Below are 23,266 nucleotides of genomic sequence, written 5' to 3'. Positions count from 1 at the left end.
AGTTTACAATGTAAGGCTTTTGAGCCACCCCAAAAGTAACATAAAACAACTTAGCTTTATGATACCATCCATAGCTGCTTACATGCCGGGGTATTGTCATGATACGTATAAACTGTAAAAAAGCCAAAAATGAGACATCAAAAATTTAGAGGGTGATTTTATGTTTGTCAAATTGGTGCAAGCCAACACATAAAAAAGGCGAAACACACATTTGGCCATCGATGAAAACGACATTGCACACCGTACGTCAAATAGGGGTCAAATGGACCCCAAAAATTGAAAAGGGAAAAGCAAAACTGGTTTACAAGATGAATAAGCCTCGAAAAATGCGTTAATTAGTTCGCAAATGCAAGTCACTACACCAACAGTCAAAAATGCGTTAATTAGTTCGCAAATGCAAGTCACTACACCAACTGTCAAAAATGCGTTAATTAGTTCGCAAATGCAAGTCACTACACCAACAGTCAAAAATGCGTTAATTAGTTCGCAAATGCAAGAAAAATAATGGACTTACCAAAATCGAATATATAAGATTTCCAACAAAAAGGTCTTTGGGTCCGAAAGCCAAAACAAACTAAAATAGATGAAATTAGTGTAAAAAAATATATATAAAACAAAAAACCAGAAGTAGACACCAATTGGCCACAAATTAGACTGCACAAAACTTACCAAATCAGGAAACGATGGCAAAAAATAAACCAAAAAAATGCGAACGGAAAACCAAAACAACTGTAGCAAAACAAAAAAAATACAAACACCGCCAAATCCTCCAACCGCAAACAACCAAATCCAACCAACTTAACCGCCAACAATCCAACAACGCAACCTCGACTCCACACACACCAAGCCATAAATAGTGTTTATTTTCCCGCACAAATTAAGGATGAATCATAGGGACGCACAATCAATGATGCGGCCGCAAACTAAGGACGCATGTATAAATACGTCACGAAATCACATTTAATTTCTGGTTGATTTCATTCTGGAAGCAGAGACATGGCTTCAGACCAGGGAAACAATGGCCAAAAATCCGTCGGTAAAGCCTTCATGCATTTTGTCTCAATGATTCTTTTAAAACATAATATTGTGCAAGTTGTGAAGTGGCTAAATCTGCATATTTACCCAAATAGGTGAGGAGGATGACATGGAAGAGACTGCTGGCCCCAGTCAACCCGCCAAAGCTGCCAAAAAAAAAAGGCAGCCACATTTCACAAGCAAGGAGATGGAGGTTTTGATCCAGAAGTGCGTTGACATCCTGCCCCAGGCAGCCAGGAATATGAGCCAAAGCCAGAAGTGGAGAATGTGGGAGGAGGTCGCCGTTGCTGTCAATAGGGTGGATGATTATGTCCGTCTAGCCCGGGATGTCAAACGGCGGTAAGTAAACACTTTCCCATCTTATAAACAAACCCCATTGTAAAAAAAAGGATAATGGTTCCAATTTCATTCCACAGATGGGCAGACTTCAAATATCGTCTCAAGCAAAAACTTGCCGACAGGGCTAGGCATGCAAGGGGGACAGGTGGGGGTCCCACCCCTGTGTCATTGGAGTTGACAGACTTAGAAGAGCTGGCACAGGGGTGTGTGCAGGCTGTGGAGGTGTTTGGCGTGTCCAACATGGATACGGACATGCCAGACTTTGCGGCTCCTCATGTTGGCCAAGGTAAGTCTTGTGATGTCACCAACTCTGAAATGCTATTGTGCCAATATGTAGATTCGAATGTGAGTCTTTTCGCATTTTTCCTAACAGAGACAGAGGCGGATGAGTCTGCTCCAGACGGGAGCCTTGGCCGCAGAATTTCTGCTGGCTCTGCAGGGGAGGAACCAGTACATCCGGCTGAGGACCCTGCAGAAGCCAGTCCAGGGCGTGCCCCCTCGCAGGCAGTGGGCCTCCTCACAGAACTCAATTTTAAATCGGATTTCCATACGGAGATTCTGCAGAGGATGGACGCCAGTCTGATACGGGTGGCTGAGGCCCTGGAGCAAAATGCTGCGGCCAACGTGACCATTGCTCAGGCCCTGGCGGAAAATACCAGGGCCAACATCCGCATCGCCGATGCCCTGGAGCAGCTCGTTCGCCAGCACATGGTGGAGCCGACCTCCCTTCCTGCCGGAACATCCGGATCCTCCACCTCTGGCACAACATCAGCCAATCCTCCAAATGTGCCTAGCCCTGTGCCTAGTCCAGAGGCCACAACATCTGCCTCTGGACAGGCCAGCCCGATGGCATCCCGGACCCGGTCTGGCGCCCACCCTCACCCAGCCAAACGGGCGAGAAAACGGTGACAGCAATGGCGACTTTTCCCACACTCCTTCTGTGCTTGGCTCATATTCCTTTCTGGTCAAAACTTCCCTCTCCTTTCTTGTGAAATTTTTTTAAATTTGGTATTTACGTTTATGTTACCAGTTATGGCTTTTTTTTTTTTTTTAACAAATATCTTTGCCACAAAAAAAAGGCAACAAAATATTAGGCCAATTTGTTTGTGTTTAAACAATAAATTTAAAACAAAAAACTGACATTGTATTGTGACATTATTGTACAAATGGGTTACATTTAATCCTGGCCCTAAAGGCAAAAACTGACCCTCTTAAAAAAAAAAAAAGGCCTCTTTAAGGAACGTTTAAAAAATCACATAGCGATGCAAATTCCACAGTAAACCAAAAAAAAGGGGAGCTAATTAAAACATGATGACATTATTGTTACAATAGGCCATAACCAACAAATTGTGGCCAAAATAAAACACCAAAAATGTACGCTAATTGATTGTGTAATCATGACATTAGCAGCTCTGATTTCCACCTGCGTACGCTTTTGTGCTATCCCAATAAACTGCTTTCCAAACACATACCAAGCCGGTTTTCAATCCAATACTAATTACTTTACTGACTAGCCGCGATTAATCGCAGCACCATCCTTGAGTCCCGGGACGGAGGAGAAGGCCATCGCCAATGTGGTCGAGTAATCCTGACCGTAAGCTGTGCGAGCATTTTGAAGGGAAAGCGGATGTTCCAGTGACGTATGAGACGGTCCGAACACATTTGACGTTCGCATCTGCTAATGTATGTACGCCCCAAAAACGCCTCGCCACGCCTGCGTTTTTTCATCTCCACCCCCGTCAACACCCAAAAACGCCCTGTTCTGTCAATCACATTTGACATGTCACTTCCTGTACGCTATTTTAGGAACGAGAGAAAAAAAAATCGCAATCTGCCGTACGCACATGCGCAGTGTAACACCGACGCATGCGCGGTTAGTCAACATCGGAACGCAACGAGCGTACTGTTGTTAACGTGCGGCTCTGAATGAGGGCCTTAATTCAGATTCCAAAGGGTTAAAAACCATTTAGGAGTTTTAAGGAACACTTTGCCAAAACAAAATGGATGCGAATTTTCCTGGCCCATTAAAAATGTTGCTAAAACACAAACATGATGACAATATTGTTGCAATAACACAAAACCCCCCAAAAATGCAGAAAAAATAAATAAATAAATAAAAAATTGGTACGCTAATTGATTGTCTAATCCAGAAATTAGCAGCTGAGTATTTCACCTGCGTACGGTTTTGTGCTACTAAAAAAAAACTATTTGCTAAACACATTACAAGCTTGTTTTCAATTCTAAGTTGATTGCTTTTTGGGCAAGAAATGATAAATCGATTAAACATCGAAGAGGCACGGGAAGGAAGACGAGACCATCGTCATTGTGGTAGAGTATACCAGACCACAAGCTGTGCGAGCAGTTTGAACGGAAAGTGGATCAGAAAGTGATGTATGACTTGTTCCGATCACATTGGCCGTTCGCATGAGATAATTTATGTACGCCCAAAAAATGCTTCGACACGCCTGCGTTTTCCCATCTCCACCCCCGTCAACACCCAAAAACGGCCTGTTCTGTCAATCACATTTGACATGTCACTTCCTGTTAACTATTCGAAGAACGACTAAAAAAAAGATCGCAATCAGCCGTACGCACATGCGCAGTGTAACACCGGCGCATGTGTGGTTTCACAACATCGGAACGCTACGAGAATACTGCCGCTTACGAGCGGCTCTGAATGAGGACCAAAGTGTTTATTGATTTCCAAGGCAACATGCACAGTACCCTTTGTGCCAGAAATGTGGTTAACAACATTGTGTATACTCACTATAATGTGTTTCACATGTACACATAAGTATATTTGTTGTTTGGACAAAACAAGTGTACATTCTTCTAAACATACATGACAAAAACACTTGCATGTTCCCTTAAGGTATGTTAACCACATACATATACCCACACAATCTGTGGTTTCCATAATGTTTTCTAAAATAGATTATTTAAAGTCAAGTGGTGGTGAAGATGAATGCTTTGTGGTTGTGCCTAACATTTTTATTTTAAAACCTACCCCTAGGTGGGAGTTACCACCCCATGCCACTTGCATTCCACCTCTAGTGCATGGTGTCCATCTTGGTGGTGTGCTTGCAGTTATATTTGTCTGAGAAGTGCTGGCTCCAGAAGTGCTTATGTTTAGGTCGGGTAAGTGCCCTAAGATTTGGGTCACAAAATTAACCATTGTGCCATTTACTGTATGTCATGTAGAGCAGTGTTCTGGTTCTCAAGTAAACGCAAGAAAATTGCATCAAAGTGGTTATTAGCTTCCTGATATCTTTCTTGGTTTTCCTGCATCAATAAAAGTGTGTTTTGGAACTTACTATTGCCCTCTCTAATTTGCACAAGGCATTTGCCCAATCGTGTGTGTTGTACTGTTAGTCCCGACATAGACCCATCACGCCTGTGTGAATGTTTGTTTAACATATTAGTTTGACAAATTTGTGTGGTGAGAAGATTGAACTGCTGTTTTTGATACTCTAACATAGCTTGGTAATAGGACAGGTCAGGCTGACCAAGAGGAGGAGGAGGAGGAGGAGGAGGGGTTGCCTGTAGTTCTGGTGTTGTCTGATGTTCTGTATGCTGTGTTGTCATGGACAGGGGCGGATTGGGATGGAAAACCAGCCTGGAAATTTATGGAAGCAGCCCTAATGGGGCGGGGTCTGTAGAGGGGGTGGGATTCCTTCTCATAGGACCTGATTTTGAGTTGGACATAGTTGTAGCCGTCCTTGCATCTTTTGCTGCAGTTGTGTCTGTGACTTTAAGCTAATACCACTACAATGTCATTCCCTGGTGTACAGTCCAAATATGCAAGGACTGAGATGCCCGCTTTCAGTGTCTAAGGAGTCTATTCACTAATACATGGAGAGAGATAAAATAGAGAAAGATAAGACCAAGCCAATCAGCTCCTAACTTTCAGTTTACAGGCTGTGTTTGAAAAATTACAGGTAGGAGCCGATTGGCTGAAACTTATCTTTCTCCATTAATCTCTCTCCAAGGATAGTGAATAGACCCATTAGACTTTAGACACCACCATCGGTCACACCATTGGAAGCTTCAACAGCCCTATGTTAGGCATAGATCATCCATCAAAGTATAGCCTCCATTGTGAGCAATTCAGCATCTCTATAGCCAACCCCCTGTAACCACCTAGTAACACCCAGCACATTTCTAATACACTTCTTGGTGTATACGACTGAATCTGAACTGCCACTCACACATGTGTGCAGATGGAAAACAATGCACAAGAAAAAAATAAAAACACTTTGGCCCGCACAGAAAAAAAAATCACATTGGTCCCCACAGGAAAATAATAAAAACACATTGGCCCCCACAAAAAAAGAAGACACATTGGGCTCGATTCAATTCAATGTGAATTGAATAGCGCCGGGAAGGAGCTCCCAGAGCAATTCAATTCAGTGCACTGTTAACCCTGACTAAGGATTTCTTCTTGCATCCTTCCTGGGGTGCGAGCAGAAATCCGACAAAAGTACAGGTGCATTGCTGTTTTCTTCCCTTAACGAGGTGAAAACAGCATTGTGCCGGGAAGTTTAATCAGAGAATGCCCGTTCTCATTACTAAATTCCCTGTTTAAGGCATGAGGGGTGGGAGAACGGGCATTCCCTGACCTAACAGCACACAGAATTGAATAGTTCCAGGAGCTACCTCTCGCCACTCTATCAATTCATGTTGAATCGAATCAAGCCCAATGACACCCAACAGAAAAAAAACACATTGGCCTCCACAGGAAAGAATAAAACACATTGTTCTCCACATGAAAAAAATAAAAACACATTGGCTTCTACAAGAAAAAAATGAAACACAATGGCCCCCACAGAAAAAAACTAACACATTGGTCCCTTTACAGGAAAAAACAGATTGGCCACTGCAGGAAAAAAAATAAAACACATTGTCCTCCACAATAAATAAAAAATAGGGTGCGCAGTGTTCATCTCCACCAGAACTAGCACCTGGAGCACAAACTTCACAAACTCCACCACCGCCGGGGTCCGCATGGGAGTAGCAGTAGTGGGAAGCAGGATGGGAGTAGTAATAGTAGTGGGACGCATGGGGCAGGATGAGAATAGTAGTAGTGGGAAGCAGGGGGTTGAATGGGAGTAGTAGTAGTGTGGATCTCAGGACAGAATGGGAGCAGGGGTGCCGAGAGGTTGGATGAGCGGGTACAGATTACCTGGGCCTCCTGAGTGGCCCGGCAGGGGCCTGGGTCTGGTACCACCACCCCCTCCCTTCTCTCTCAATCACAGCAGCCCAGCACACAGCATGTGCTGAGCTGCAGTGGGAGACTGCTCGTGGCTGCTGAGCAGCAGCCACAGCAGTCTCCTATGCCTGTGGGGGGAAGCGTCACACTGATCATGCCCCCCCTGGCTTTGAGCAGGGCTGAGGGGGCTCAGAGCGCCCCCCCTCCCTAACATGAAGCATCACGTTGCGGTGCTGCTAAGCTTTTTTTTCTCGGGAAGGGGGCGTGGCCATGCTACCCCTGATTGGGCCACGCCCACTGTTACCAAGGCCCACCACAGCTCTTGGCGGGCCTGGATGGGAATAGAAGTAATGGCAGAGCAGGTGCAGGCTTGGAGTAATAATAGTGTGGGGCAGGCTGGGAGTAATAGTAGTTCAGAATAGAGGGCAGGATAGGAGTCATAGTGGAAAGCAGGGGCAGGAAGGGAATTTTAGTGGAAAGCAGGGGCAGGATGGGATTCATATTGGAAAGCAGAGGCAGGATGGGAGTCATAGCAGAAAGCAAGGGCAGGATGGGAGTCATACTGGAAAGCAGGGGAACGATGGGAGTTATAGTGGAAAGCAGGGGCAGGATGGGAGTCATAATGGAAAGCTGGCACAGGATGGGAGTCATAATGGAAAGCAGAGGCAGGATGGGAGTCATAGCAGAAAGCAAGGGCAGGATGGGAGTCATAGTGGAAAGCAGGTGCAGGATGGGAGTCATAGTGGAAAGCAGGGACAGAATGGGAGTCATAGTGGAAAGCAGGGGCAGGATGGGAGTCTTAGTGGAAAGCAGAGACAGAATTGGATTCATAGTGGAAAGCAAGGGCAGGATGGGAGTCATAATGGAAGGCAGGGACAGGATGGGAGTCATAGTGGAAAGAGGGGCAGGATGGGATTCATAGTGGAAAGCAAGGGCAGGATGGGAGTCATAATGGAAGGCAGGGACAGGATGGGAGTCATAGTGGAAAGCAGAGGCAGGATGGGAGTCATAGTGGAAAGCAGGGGCAGGATGGGAGTCATAGTGGAAAGCAGGGGCAAGATGGGTGTCATAGTGGAAATCAGGGGCAGGATGGGAGTCATAGTGGAAAGCTGGGGCAGGATGGGATTCATATTGGAAAGCAGAGGCAGGATGGGAGTCATAGTGGAAAGCAGGGGCAGGATGGGAGTCATAGTGGAAAGCAGGGATCATTTTGTAAACAGGTGAAATGCAAATGACTTTGCAGGCTTTAGTACAACATGTATACTTTCCATTAGATGTGTAGAAAGCCACTTAATGCTACAATTGAACATACCAGAGGATTGAGTATTATGACACCTTTTTAACAATATCACATGGCAACAAGGCTGCACAGACCCCGCCCCCCTGCATGGTGGAGCTGACGGCTGGCGACATAGAGGACAGCACAAGTGGAGCCATGAACCTCCGGTTTGCGTCTGCTCCCTTTGTAGGAAGCTGGAGGTGGGCAATGGAGGGTCTGGAGGCGGGGCCGTCAGCATTGACTGACGGCTTCAGGCTCCACAAAGGCTTATGGGAGGAACTGCTGTGGCTTGGCATGCGCAGCAGCTCCCCCGTCGGCCATTTATTTATTTATTTATTTTAATGTCATTAAGTTTAATTTGTCCAGCAGCTGAGCTGCCCGATCAGAGCTAATCTCCGATTGTGACAACGGAGTCCCGGGCGAGGAGGAGTTAGTTTATTGAAGGGCAGGCGCAGGGGCCACCGTCACTAATCTGCTGCACTCTGCAGCTGCCCCATCGGAGGATTGCGGCAGTGGGACGGTGGACAGTCATTGAAGGATGGGCTGGGCGGTCGCCGGCCACCAAGGGAACCGGCCCAGTGGGAACTGGCCCAGCCTCCCGGCGGCCCAATCTGCCCCTGGTCATGGATGGAGACACCGGTACCATCGTTAGAGTAATGTGATCATCATCTGCTTCTAAAGGCTCCAAATTGCTGATGTCTCCCACCAGATCAGCAGGTGTGTTATGCAAGCCTTCAAAAGAGTTTAGGGTAAGTATTGTTTGGATCACACATACAGTATATTGAAAATATACACAAGGCTTAAAGACATATTTTGTCACATCCAAAAATAATGGCATGTTTCAAGTCATGTAACCATCAATATGCTGTCAATGTTCTTATCTACCTTGCTTTAATGCAATATTTCCACAACCATCAAGATGTATGAGGTGTGTGTAACCCCCCTTCAGTGTGCGGTGTGGTACATAGGTGCATTTGGAGTGATACACCTCCTATTGCCTCAGGCTAGCTCTCCAGGGTGTGGGCAATACCTGAGAAGGGGGTCCCTGACCATGCAGGCTTTATAACAGTCACACATATAGATACAGGTATAGATAGACACATGCAGCAACAGTTATTTTGAATAACTTGGGCGCCAGACCTTCTCTTATAAAATTAAACCAATTTATTTCTCTCCTCCTGCACATGACTTTACAGGACAAGAATATGGTTACAGCAGCTTCTCCTCTCCCTCCAGCTCATATACTTGGCATGTCAGACGGTATATGACAATCTTATGGATATGGTTACATTACATCACACTCTTCTTCATCAGCACAGTCTTTAAGCACAGTCACAATGAATGCTTTGCATTTTACCCACACAGGTCCACCTGGCCCTTTGCTGGCTGGTGCCTGTAGTTCTCCACTTCATACGTGCAGGTCCACCTAGCCCTTTTGCTGGCTGGTGCCTGTAGTTCACCTCTTCATATGTGCAGGTCCACCTAGCCCTTTGCTGGCTGGTGCCTGTACTTCTCCACTTCATACATGCAGGTCCACCTGGCCCTATGCTGGCTGGTGCCAGTAGTTCTCCACTTCATACGTGCAGGTCCACCTAGCCCTTTGCTGGCTGGTGCCTGTAGTTCTCCACTTCATATGTGAAGGTCCACCTAGCCCTTCGCTGGCTGGTGCCTGTAGTTCTCCACTTCATACATGCAGGTCCACCTGGCCCTATGCTGGCTGGTGCCTGTAGTTCTCCACTTCATACATGCAGGTCCACCTGGCCCTATGTTGGCTTGTGCCTGTAGTTCCACAGCTTCACACACATCTCATATAACTTCATTTGCACTCTGCCTCTCCTTAGTCTCTTCAAAGACAATATACAGAGTGTCTCATGCCCAGTCTGCCTCTCTCTGCTCCCCTTATCTTACACATGGGACAGCAATATACAGACTTTTCTATTGCAGCTCTCAGACTCTCAGCTGCCGCCCATCCCTATCCTACAGGAATGGCTCCTATAGCCACACTGCTACCACAGTGACCCCCCCTTTAATGGCTTCTGGGGGGCTTTTATGCATAAGGGACTCCTCTGGTACCTTAACAGTAAAAGCTCCTGGGAAATTCCTCTTCCCCATCTCTTCAACACATATACTTGCGTCTTTTACCCCTCTCATGGGTGCTGAACACTTCACTGAGCGGCTCACACTGCAACCTTCCAGCTCTTTCTCTGTGGACTCTCACAGACTTTATCTCAGTGGTCTCACTCCAGACCTATTTCTCCTTTGGTGTTAGATGGGCATCATGGCAGTCACCACGGCCCCGCCAATCTCCCCCTGCCAGGGGAGCACGAGGGCTACATTTCTGCTTCCAGCTCTGAAGCTTCCCAAAGATGTCTGCTCTCTCCCAAATTCTTCTTCTCAACTCCCTTTGTTCTCTCACCCTCCTCCCTCTGCTCTGCCAGCTACACACCCAGTCTTCCCACCCCTGCGTGTCTGTCTCTCCAGCCCCTCCTTTACCTGAAAACTGATCTGGGTCTCAGGCATGTAATATCTACAACAGGAAGCAAGCTCTAACACTGAGAGGGCTGTATTTGCAAATACCATCCCTTAGAGGGTGTTACATTTGCATTAATTGGCCAAACACAGTCAATGATTTAACACAAGTTTAAAACTGTTTCCACACTTTGGGGTTTAGGTGTAAAAGTGTATGTTCTTTTAAGGTGTGCCTTCTGAACTTTTAAAAACGCTAGTATTATTTTTGCCCTTGTTTATCATACTTATCCCAGATATCTGTTTGAAATGTTTTTCAAAATAAGAGCAACATCTCCACTTCTTCAAAGCAACACTATATTAAAATATCCACTTTGGGTCTGAGGCCATGGACAAACATCTCGTTATTTCCTGCTGTTTGTGTATGTAAATGTTTGTTTATATAAGTGCATCTAAATGTATTTATCAATCTACTCATGTTCCTAATGCTTTAAACAATTAATATCCCCTCATTAAGTCATCTAAACACTTACAAATGGCCTTCAGAGTAGGAGGTTTTGGGGTAATGAAACCAGGCCAGATGTTGTTTTTTTAGGTTATTTTTAGTGTTTCTGATGGCAAATATACTAACAAGTTACCTTTGTTTATTTTATAGGGTCAACAGCTGTGTCCATTGTCATTTCCTATGTTTACATTTGGGTCTGAAATGGGATTTGCAACTCAGACCTTGGAAATGTAATCTACTTTTAGCAGGTAATCCGAACCCAAATGTATTATATGTAGGATGTTAACTTATTACCTGTGGAAAAATAATGAACGTGCAGATTTAAATGTATTTTGTTTAGTTTGGAAATGTATCATGCAGTTTTAAGGTAATCTAAGTAATGGATGTTTAATGTATGAAATTCACAAAACAAGATGGTGCGTGCCCATGCTGCTATGTGTCCCCTCACCTATAAAAAGTACCTTATTTTGCCACAACAATAACCCTCATAAAGTAACCCAATACATTATAAAAATGCTTACGTTGTGATCCCTGGAAGAACTCAATTACAACCCATTTCAAGATAAATATAAGTATGTGTATATGAAATTTTGGGGGACAACTACAAATGTAGCATGCAGTGTAATTGTTTCTTTACTGTAATCATAGACTCACCTTCCAGAATTGGGGATTCTGGACCAGAAGCCAGATTCAGTGAGGACATTGTTGGACCGGTGCCTTGCTGTAGGTGTGTTGAGGAGGTCATTTCTGCTTGAGGAAAGGAGGGGCCTAAAAGAAATATGTTCCATACATTAATCTTTACTTTTTTAATCTTGTCTGCAGGTAGATGAATAATGTTTCCATTTAATTACCTTCATCATCCAAATTTGAAACTTGAAGCTGCCCGGAGTGGCTTTTGTTCCATGCTGGTTGCTGTGGTCTGGCTGGAGCTTAATGACAAACATTAAAATTTTTACATTGGTACTTCTAAATGTTGAAAGCACAGGCAACAATGTTAGACATCAGTGTCCGAGGCCCGCACTTGGCTACGTAGCCTTCTTCCTGCTGCTGTTTGCTGTTGTCTGGATGGGCCTAAAAGAATTACAGTTATCTATTTTACAAGGTTTCTTCTTACTGTTGTCGATAAGTGGAAATACTTTGTACTATTATGTACTGGCCTCTTCCAAATCGGTATCCTCCTGTTGCCTGAGTTTTTTTTTTTGCTATTGATTTTTTGCCTGTTTAAAAATGCAAAGCAAATTAACATTATTAAGTTTGTGCTTGGATTCTGTTTATCATGGTTGAATTTGTAATTTGTACACCAAATATTGAAAAGTTAAAGCACATTTTTTGTTGCTTTAAAATAACACCTCATTGTATGTTGGATATGTACATTAGTATAGTTGACTGTGGGTAAAATAGGTTAGTTTGAGACTTTAATGTATGTTGGCAAACATTTTCAGTATACACATGGTTTAACTAGCATACACAATAATAAACTCAACACAAGCACAGAACCTTTACATAATTCTATAGATCACCAAATCTCAGATCTGCGTAATAATAGAGCAGGTAGGTGATCTTACAACATATTGCTCCATGTAAGACACCTACTTTAAAATGTCGCAACATCAAAACAAAAACAAGCCATAGTGGGGCGTGATGTGGCAAAGCAATTGTAGTGTGATTAGCATTTTAACACTGAGTTAATTTGTTGGCCCTTGAAAAGCAAAACAACAATGAGACACTTTGAAAAAAAACAAGACTGTGACCGACTCCGAAAAAAAATCAAAATAACAACCCAAACCTTGACAAAGTCAATAGTGACCAAACCAAAAATGGATTTGAAACACAGTCCCTGAAACATCACTAAAAACCCAAACAAGTACTTTTGCACATAAAAAAACAACAAAAAACTTACCACTGCACCTGGGGGCATCGGTATCCTGGACATTCAGACGTCTAACAACCTCTGGCGGTATCATGGGCTTAACTACTTCCTCATAGTCAAGGAAGTCTGCCTGGTAGGGTGAACCTCCCCCACTTTCTCTAGCTGCCTGTGTCTCGGTCACCATCTTTTCTTTCACGCATTTTATGTCGGAAAAGCATTTTTTAATGTTATCCAGAGTGTGGAAAGTGGTCCCTTCAGCATTTACAGCACTCTCCACAAATGCCCAGATGGCATTTTTGTGACGGGCAGATGTGCTTGCAGCCTTCCAGCCAAACAGCAGGTGGTGGTGTTTTATCACCTCCTGAGCTAGGGCCATGTTTTCCTCCAATGTAAACTTAACATTGCGCCCTGTCTTGGTTTTGCCCCTCTGCCTGGGCCCCTCATCACTGCTGCCTGAACTACTCTCTCTGCTTGCTTGAGCAGCAAACACCTCCACCTCACTCTCTCCCTGCCTTTCCTCTGCCCTGGACATAATCCTAAACACCTCCTACACAAACACAGAACACAGTAAAAGAAAAAACAAACAAACACAAACCTCCTCTCCTACTACACTCACACATACCACACACAAACACACACAAAACACTGAAAGGACCCAAAAAAACACAATGGAGACTGAAAATTAAGACAAAGAGATAGCTTACTAGACAACAAATAACCACAAAACAACTTTCACACACACCAATCACCAATCAAATCCAAATGCACAAAATTCACCAACACCACTAGACGCTCTCCTCACTGTCCCTCTGCAAACTCCTTCCAAAACCCTCAAAGGTGTATCTGTTTGGTGCATTTTTATATGCTTGGCCAGTGTGTATTTGACATGTGACTGATTAAACCAGAGTACTTTTTGAGGAAAATGCATGCATTCTCACGCGAGTTTTACAAACTCACTTCTGTTTTCCAAAGTATTTTGTCTCGCACGGGTACTTAAAAACAAGGGACATTTGCTCACAAGATTGGACTGGTGCGAGTTTCATGCCAAGAAGCTCAAAAACGTTCACCACAGAAAAACTCGAAAAGACAAAACTCGCATCTTAGTAAATTAACATGATCAGTCGGGAAAAACTTGAGCATGTTCGTGTGAAACACGTCGAGTTTAATCTCGCCCAAACTCGATTCTTAGTAAATTTACCCCAATGGGTTAAGATCTTGTATCAGCACTATCGATGGCTGTGGAATCAGGTATTGTTAAACTACTGGACTTCAATGACCTAGTGGATGATTTTGCAAAAAAAAGCACACAGACTTAAACTTTAGCAATAATTATAAAATTAAAGGGATACTATACTAAACTGTGTATAGTGATAAGGGATTTTTTTGAATGACATTGTTTACATTTTCTGATATCAGGAGTTAAAAGTTAATATAACTTACTTTGTGGAAGATTGTTTGAAGTGTGTTTTATGTCAAGCGTTAAAAGTAAAAAAAAAAAGTTTTAATTAACATTGTTTGCACTTTCTGATATAAGACATTGAAAGCTAACAGGTAAATTTAGTAAAGTGAGAGTTTTTAGAAGTGGAGATGTTGTCCATAGCAACCAATCAGATTCCAGCTATTATCTTCTAGGAGGTGCTAGTTAAATGTTAAGTAGAATCTGATTGGCTGCTAAGGGCAACATCTCCATTTCTAAAAAATCTCACTTTACTAAATGTACACGTTAGCTTTTAATGTCTTATATCAGAAAGTGCAAACAAACAGGTAAATTTAGTAATGTGAGAGTTTTTAGAAATGGAGATGTTGCCCATAGCAACCAATCAGATTTTACTTAACATTTAACTAGCACCATCTAGAAGATAATAGATGGAATCTGATTGGTTGCTATGGGCAGCATCTCCACTTCTAAAAACTCTCACTTTACTAAATTTACCCCTAAGACATTATTTTGTACAACATTATTTGCACTTTTTTATGTAAGGAGTTAAAAAGTAAATATTTTTTCGTATAACATTGATCTTTTCCAGTAGACATTAAAAGATAATATTATTTACATATTATTTTGTTTTTGTATTATGAGCATTGTTTGCATTTTCTCTGATATCAGGTATTCAAAGTTAATATATAAATTATTTTGTACTACATTGTTTGCACTTTCTATGATATCAGGCGTTAAAAGTCTAAATAAATTATTTTGTATTATATTTGCACTGTTTTATTTTCCATTTTAATGTTTTTAATGTCCGTAATATTTAAAGCTTTAAATAGTTGAATACAAGGAGGAAAAAAATAATATGTAAGGGGCATGAATCAGGAACGCATGGATTGTTTAAGGGAGGGGGGTCCTAAACTGATATCTTGCCTAGGACCCCATGAGGCCTAAATCCAGCTCTGCCATGACCATTCCCCTATACCTATCCTTAACCCCTAACCTTAACTCTAACTCACCCCCTAACCCCGCTACTTACCTTCGGGATACCGGCAGTCGGGATTCTGATGAGTCAGGATTCTGGAGTCAGCATATGAACGCCGGCATCCCCGATGTTGGGATTCTGCTAGTATCCCATAATTTTCAGGTCACTCATTTTAGAATGAACAGTGCTAATAATAATCTAGATTTTCCATCCACAAACACTACATGTGCCATATTGAAGTTGAACTGCCACGTGTTTGTGTCACTACTGTCGCTTAGATTAGTCAGTCAGCTAGCTCGCTGCAGCCTTTGGCCAATAGTATGAGCTGTGAGGTGGTCAAAATTGACTGGAAATGACTGGAAATTAATGTTATTGAGGTTAATAATACTGTAGGATCAAAAACAGGGGCCCAGATGACATGATTTTAGCTATTTTTATCAATTTAACAAAAAAAAAATCCAGATCCAAAACCAAAACAAAAACACTTGAGGGTGTTTTTGGCAATACCAAAACACGATGATGAATTAGAACTAAAACGAAAACAAAGGGGGCCACGCACATCTATAATATGAACATATATGTATAATTGCATAATTACAGCCTGCAACTTACAGAATTCTGTAGGTAAAACAAAAGGAGAAAGGAGTTATGTAACAGGGCAGAAGTGCTCCCTTTGCCAGTCCTGTCTTCTGAATGCTTGATGTTATGACATTGTGCAAAGGGGCTACTAGCAGTGGGAAGTACAGAACTGCCCAGAGTGTCCTGAGCAAGCTCCAGGTGGCTGTACAGACTGCAGGTTACATGCCTAGAGCATCCAAAGGACACTCTGGGAGCACTGAAGCAGCGATACTGACTGCAGGGTGCATTCCAGGACTCCTGATTAGCAGTTGCAATGGCCATGGGGCACCAACAGTGTTCCCCACAAAGTCCTGCACTCTGCACAACAGCACCACTCACACACCCCTTATTATGGCCCTAGGCAATGCTTGGGAGAGCTTACATTCTAGAAGGGGAAATGGGCAGGTACATAATGGAGAGCAGGCAGGTTTTCTTTTATTTAAATAGTTGCTTTAACTTTTGCCACAAATGTGAAGCGTTATGAAAAAAAAAAACATTGCTGCACCATACACATTTACAGTAGTCCCTATTTTATGTCATTCATGTTTTAGTGCTGCAGGCAAGTGTTTTGCTTTTGCACATGAATAATAGTCTTGAATGGAAATTAAAAGTTATTGCTATGTGTGATACATAGACTTTCGCTATATATAAATATTGAAATTACTAAAAAGAAATGTTATGTAAATGAAATATAAAGGGTCTTATTTATCAACGAGTTTTATCACTCACGAGTGATAAAACTCATTGTGTATGATAATGCTGCTCCAGCCAATCAGCTCCCAACTGTCATTTGTTTGAAAAATGACAGACGAGACGATTGGCTGGAGCACCATTTATCATACGCAACAAGTTTTACCACTCGTTGTGAATGATAAAACTCGTTGATAAATTATGTCCTAAGCGAGCTATTGTAGAAGGTGTAGAGACAGCTGTGTTCCTAATTTTGTGGACAATATTTACTACAGAAAATGCTCTGATTTCCGCACCCTATTAGAGTCAGAGCTTGGTACAGATTTGAAATGAGTTCTATATCCTCAATGTAGGTGTTCATGGTGTGCCCATCAGGGCCGTAGCTAGGGGTGTGCGGCCAGTGCGGCCGCACAGAGCGCAGTGCTCTGTGGGCGGCACCATCGACATTCCATGGCCCCTGCTTCTGACTGCAGGGTTCCTGTAACAGCACCTTGCAGCCAGCATCACTGGACGCTACAGGCAGGCACCCTGCCATAATTACAGCTGTCCGGCGTGTCTTGAAGATGCTGCTTGAGCTTCAGTTGCCGGCGGCCCCGTCCCCATGTGCGCGACGTCATGACGTCACACGCAAAAGGGGCGGGGCTGGCGTGGGACTGGCACAGGGCGCTCAGAGCACTAGCTACGGCTCTGGTGCCCATTATGCAGGAAGGTATGATTATATCTGATAGGAACACTTATGACATTTTTTTTTAATTCCAGTGTCTATAACTTTGCAATTCTGTTTAAAAATAAACAGTATGAATCACCTACTGCACATCCTCCATATCTATTCTGTGCATGTGTCATATTTTCAGGGTAGAGAGGACTTGAATATTTGCTTCTGGCCCCCCCCACGAGTATACACAAGTATAATATGTGAAAGTTTGATATTGAGTTAAATTGAGCCTATAAGAGGTTCAATAAGAGGTTCCCTGGGGTTACAATTGGGATAACCAGAGGACATTTTCTAAAAGTGCATGATGAAAAAGTCACAACATGCAACTCAAACTAATGAGGACCATATAATTGGTAACTGAACTCCTTTTATATGGGTTGTAGTCAATATCCCGGCACAGACAATGCCAGCGGAGAGATTCCCGGTGCCGGAATCCTGACAGCAGTCAGAATTCCAAAGGCTGCGATTTCAGTGGTGAGTATTAAGGTTAGGGTCAGGCACCAGGTGGAGGGTTAGGGTTAGGCTGCGGGAGGGATGGTTAGGGTTAGGCTGTGGGAAAGGCAGGTTAGGAGAAGGGTTAAAATACTTACCTGCATGCAATGGGATTTCCACCGCATTACACTGCCAGAAATTCTGACCGCTGACATTATCTCATACCAAACCCCTTTTTGACAAGTAGTGACAACTGATTTAATATTTTGACTGAAGCACATCAGGTAAATGGAGTTTAAGAGACAAGAAATTTGCAGGGTACCGGAACTGATATTAAGTCCCCCTACATTATGTGACTAACTGCATCTTGATTAGAAGTTGTATGAGTTTCTAGGACCCTAATTAGATAACAATCATCAAAATGACATTAGTGATTTCAGAGAAGACAAACAGAATGAAACCAACTCATTCAGCATCACTTTAATAAACAGTCTATGCAGGCAATTGTCCAGAATCCACAAGGACAGGGGACACCTCATTAAAATTTCTAGTAGGGGAACGTGGATGGGTTTGACTGCAAAGATAACACACAGTTTTCATTTAAATGAGTTGGATAATCAAACGTATAATAATACAATATCATGAATCAAGTAGAAGAAATACCAACCTTAGGGTGATATGTATCAAGCCTTGGAGAGATATAAAATGTAGAGTGATAAAGTACCAACAAATCAGCTGCTAACTGTCATTTTTCAAATACAGCCTGTAAAATGACAGTTAAGAACTGATTAGTTGGTACTTCATCTCTCTCCACTTTATCTCTTTCCAGGTACATCTCACCCTTTAACATAACCTAATAGTCTTAATCCTAGCTCTTACATAACTTGAAAGCCAGTTGTAATTTGAAACTAAACAGAACAGTAACCTTAAACTGAACAATAGTCTGAGCCATAAAGAATACACAATTATATCCATTTATGTAGTGCTTAGTAATTTATTCATGAGGGCCTGTAAATATCTCCACTTGTCTACTGACATCCATCACATGCTCTTTCATCACTTAACTGTCCTGGCTGGTAAATGAGGACAACAGAAACACAGATATCATTGTACAGTGAAAGCACCACAGATATCTGCTAGCATGATTATAGGGAAAGGTAAAGGAAGCATCTTACTAGCAGAGTAACCAGCTGTCATTCAGCAATAAGACATTAGGATAGGTTTTATTAGATGGAACCCAGTAACATGATTATTAAGAAAGATATCAAATCAATTTCTCAAACCAGCCCTGGGTTAATAAAAATAAAATAGGATTTCAGAAGAACAAATGAACACCCGCAATAAATGTTTAATAATTGGAAGCAGTCGACTAAAATTCTAGTGAAGAGATAAAGCAACTGCAAAGTTAATTTTTAGCAAGTGTGAAGTAGGAATGGATTAATACTCTTGTATTTATGAGTTTGATAGATATTTGGTGCAAAAAAAGTTAAGTGTGTATTAAGTTTTTAATCATAATAAAAATAAATGCTAAAATGTTATCTACAGTGGTTGATGCCACAGTGAAATCTTTGCATATAATATATACAATATTAAATGAGACTGACATTGTAATATGAAACGTAACACGAAACAAGAGAAAATATTGTATTTGCTCAATGTGACCTTCATCATTTGAATATATCAATAAAGTGATTCATTATGTAGAATATCATTAAGTACACCACAGGCTTTTATTTCCACTGTAAATAATGAATATTTAACTACCCCCTTAAAATAAATGAATATTTAACTATTTATGAATTTTAGGTCATTTTATATGGTTCATTATTTAGGAATAGTGCTAAAATTATTTTTGTTTTGGTTGAAAGGAAGAGTCTTGTTTTTCTAATATTCTAGCTTGGAAATCTATCTTTGTTCCAGTATGTAATCAAATATTCCATCAATTGAGTCATTGGCCACATTAGGCATGTATGTGTAACTGTTCCCATTTGGCAATGATATCAGATAGTCAGGGTCATGCTAACTTTTATTGGGATAATAATATGTCACTTTTTGACTATGGTGGAAGAATTGCTGTTATAAAATATGATATTCATATATTATTCTCTGTTGTTATTATGGAAACTTTGATAGCATTACCTTGGAATCTTGGCATAGAACAATTTCAGGACTATAATAAAGGGAGTTTACTCATCTTAAGATCCTTACTTGTATAACTGGTTTTATAGTGACAATCCAAGAGAGAACATACAGTCCTCCACACATTTAAATCCTATTTCAGAACAATGCTTATCGTTGATACACTGTTTATCATATTCTTAAGAAATGTGTCTTCTTCACTTGCAGACGATCTACACAGAAAAAGTATGTAAGGAAATAAGTTTTGTAGCAGCAGTACCAGTGTGGTTAAGGACATTGAAACCACACATGGTGAAAGGGAAAGTCAGAGAACAGGAATTTGGGGAGCCAGGTGACAAAGTTATCAAGAAAGCTTAAGGTGAAACCAATGGAATGCTAGATGACCAAGACTCAAAGATTGATAAGATGGAAGAGAAAACTGGAGGAGAAGAATAGAGAAGGTTTATTATTATTATTATTATTTATTATTATTATTTACTAACAGTTTCTTATATAGCGCAGCATATTCTGTTGCACTTTACAATTTCAAACAACACTAATAGAACAAATCTGGGTTGTAAGAGACAGACATGAAAGGTAAGAGGGCCCTGCTCGCAAGCTCACAATCTATAGGTGTTGATACATAAGGATAGGTGCTACATATTACAAATTGGTCCAGCCCGATTGCAGATGTTCTTTGTGGGCTATATAATCTAATCACACTGGAAAGTTGCCCTAGGGTAAGGAGGATGTTACATTGAAGAAAAAGAAGATGTGATAGGTGTATACTATAAGAAGGGAGTTAGGGAAGCTATAAAGGTTATGTAGGCAATTCTGGAATCTGATAAGCTTGTCTAAAGAGGTGAGTATTCAGAGAACGCTTGGATGTTTGGAGACTAGTGGAAAGTCTTATTGTGCATGGGAGGGCATTTCACAGGATGGGTGCAGCCTGAAAAACAATCTTGTGCAGAGCGGAGATGTCGAGTTGGAAGATATTTTGAGATAAGTGAAGAGATGTATGTTGGTGTGGTTTGGTTAATAGCTTTATATGTGAATGTAAGTATTTTATATTGAATACGGTAGAAAACCGGTAGCCAATAGAGGGACTGAAAGAGAAAGATCAGCTTCACAGCTTAAAGCATAACATGAAAAGAGAAGCATGAAGAGAGTAGTATGCCCACATCATCAACTTGTGGGTATTCAGATCTGGGCATTTAGGTGAAGGAATGGCCCAAAAAGAGAGCATGGCAGAAGAGATGATGTTGGAAGAGGAGAGACAGGTTTTGGTGATGTTGAGGAAGTTAATGGAGTTGGAACTGAAGATGGAGGCCAGTTTATTGTTATCAGATCTTGAATAAAGTAAAGAAAGGGAGGAAGTGAAGAGTGTAGATGTGGCTAAACTTGGTAAAATTACTGGTACACAATGGGGGCTAGATTTTGGAAGGGGAAATGTTGAGTGCACATGCTGGAGAAAGAAGCATTATGGGAGATGTAGTAGACAGCACAAGGAGATAGAGGTGAGAACAGGTGTGAAAAGGTCAATGGTCAGAATGTCATCATTCATAATGTCAAAACCAAAATGTCAACATGTTCTGAATGTTGGTATTTTTAAATGCTAACATAGAAGGACAGTCACCTCATCAAATGTCGACATTACCAACATGAATGTTGACAGTTGGCATGTCAACCATACAGATTTATGTTGTGGATGTGAGTATGCATAACAATAATACTAACCCGAAACCTACCCTTACCCTAATTGCAGCCTAACTCTAAAATAATCCAAACATCGGCTGTCAACATTCTATTGTAGACATTATGTCAAGTTGAGCTGGATGAGGGCCAAATCAGATAAACTTGTTATAGGAAGCAAGATAATGGCACCAATTGTATGGGAGGACCAATTGAATGGTGATTGGAATGCACTCTGAGCGATTCCAGTAGAGGTGGTATCAGGGGTGACTAGAGGGAGTACTAGTGAGCTCTGAGGAAGTGGATGAAGTTGTAGCTAGTTAAGGAACAAGGGTGGGAGTAACTGACTAAGTTACCACTGCTCAGAAAAGGAAAGAGCTTGATGGTGTGTACAAGTTCCAACATGAGACAGTTGTATCCCCAATGACTTTGGCACTGGCAGTATGATTGAGATGGAATAGGAGTGGATACTGCAGTGAGAGTAGAACAATAGTTGTAACCAGGCCAACACATAGTGGATCCGCCTGCGTAATGTCATAGTGTAGCTACTCTGATAAATAAAGTTAGATGGTTGAATGATTTGCTGCTGGGATTGGTTACTGCTGATTTAGATGGCTGAACACAACATTGACTCATTTTATGTTATCGCATTAGCTCACTTAGGCACTTTTCTCTGTATAAATTTGAAGTCTGCTTGTTTCAAGACACTGCTCATTTTGAGTATTCTTGCTTGCTATGCACTCTAACCTCTGCTTTTTCTTACTATTCCTTGTCTGCTGTTGGTCATGATATCAGTTTTTGTTATCCTTGTGAGCCACTCACCCTGACCACAGTTTGTGACCTATGTGATTCTGTTATCATCTTGCCATAATTATGGATTATGTCTAAGTATTTTTGAATTTGTATTACTGGTCCATCTGATTGTATGCCTTATATTTTCATTGTCTCTGAATCTAGCCTGTACTTCTGGACATGCATGCACCAGCCATTATTATCATAGGTTGCTGAAAAATGTATGATACAGTACATGCACCCCACCCAAATTGAGCTGCCAATGTCAGAGGCAGTCAAAGCGCACAGGATCCTGGAAAATTGAGCTGTATGCTTCAGATGCAGGCAAGCCAAAGCCAAGCCACAGTTTGACCTGACTTCCTACTGGAGTTTGTACCTGGTGGCATGGGTTGCCATGGTGCCAGAGTTTGTAAATTTTTGTGCTCTTTGACAAGAGCAAGCAGAGCCCACATCCAGTCAGGACACAATCTTGACTTACACATGAAATATATACAGTACATAACAGTGAAGGCAGTGGCTATGTTCATGGTGACTAGGAAAACAAATAGTGATAATTGCAAGTCTTGGATACAATGGACCTGTTTAACAGATGAATATAAAAGGACACTCGTGGCAAGCACTTTGCAGTGAGTAGATCTGCCCAGAGTGTCCAGGCAGCTCTCCACACATATTATACCACTGTCTCTGCCTCCTCATGTGATGTCACAGGCTGGTGGAGCAGTGCCAACATAGGGCACAAGGAGCACTTTTTTGGCACTGCATGTACTTCTAGCACTGTCAAGTCTCATGTCCCAGACTAAACCAGGCTCATAAGCTATTGTTTTCTCTAGGAGTAAACCTGGTGCATACGCACCCTCACCAATCTTTATGTAGGACATGCACTTAGGTGGGCGTAAAATGGATCTCCACCTCAGTGCTTGATGTAATCTGGTCTAAGCAAAACTAATATCCTATTTGAAATAACTGCATGGAAGTAACCTACTTAGAGAGATTTTGGTGTGTTTTCTATTTAAACCTATAAAGTACATAATGTTTACATATAGGTCTCTTGTCCAAACAGTCTTGAATAGTTTTTCTGGATCTATTAGAAAT

The sequence above is a fragment of the Taudactylus pleione genome, unplaced genomic scaffold (assembly GCF_031769625.1).
Source record: "Taudactylus pleione unplaced genomic scaffold, aTauple2 ptg000211l, whole genome shotgun sequence".
NCBI lineage: Eukaryota > Metazoa > Chordata > Amphibia > Anura > Myobatrachidae > Taudactylus > Taudactylus pleione.
This window is presented reverse-complemented; position numbering follows the sequence as displayed.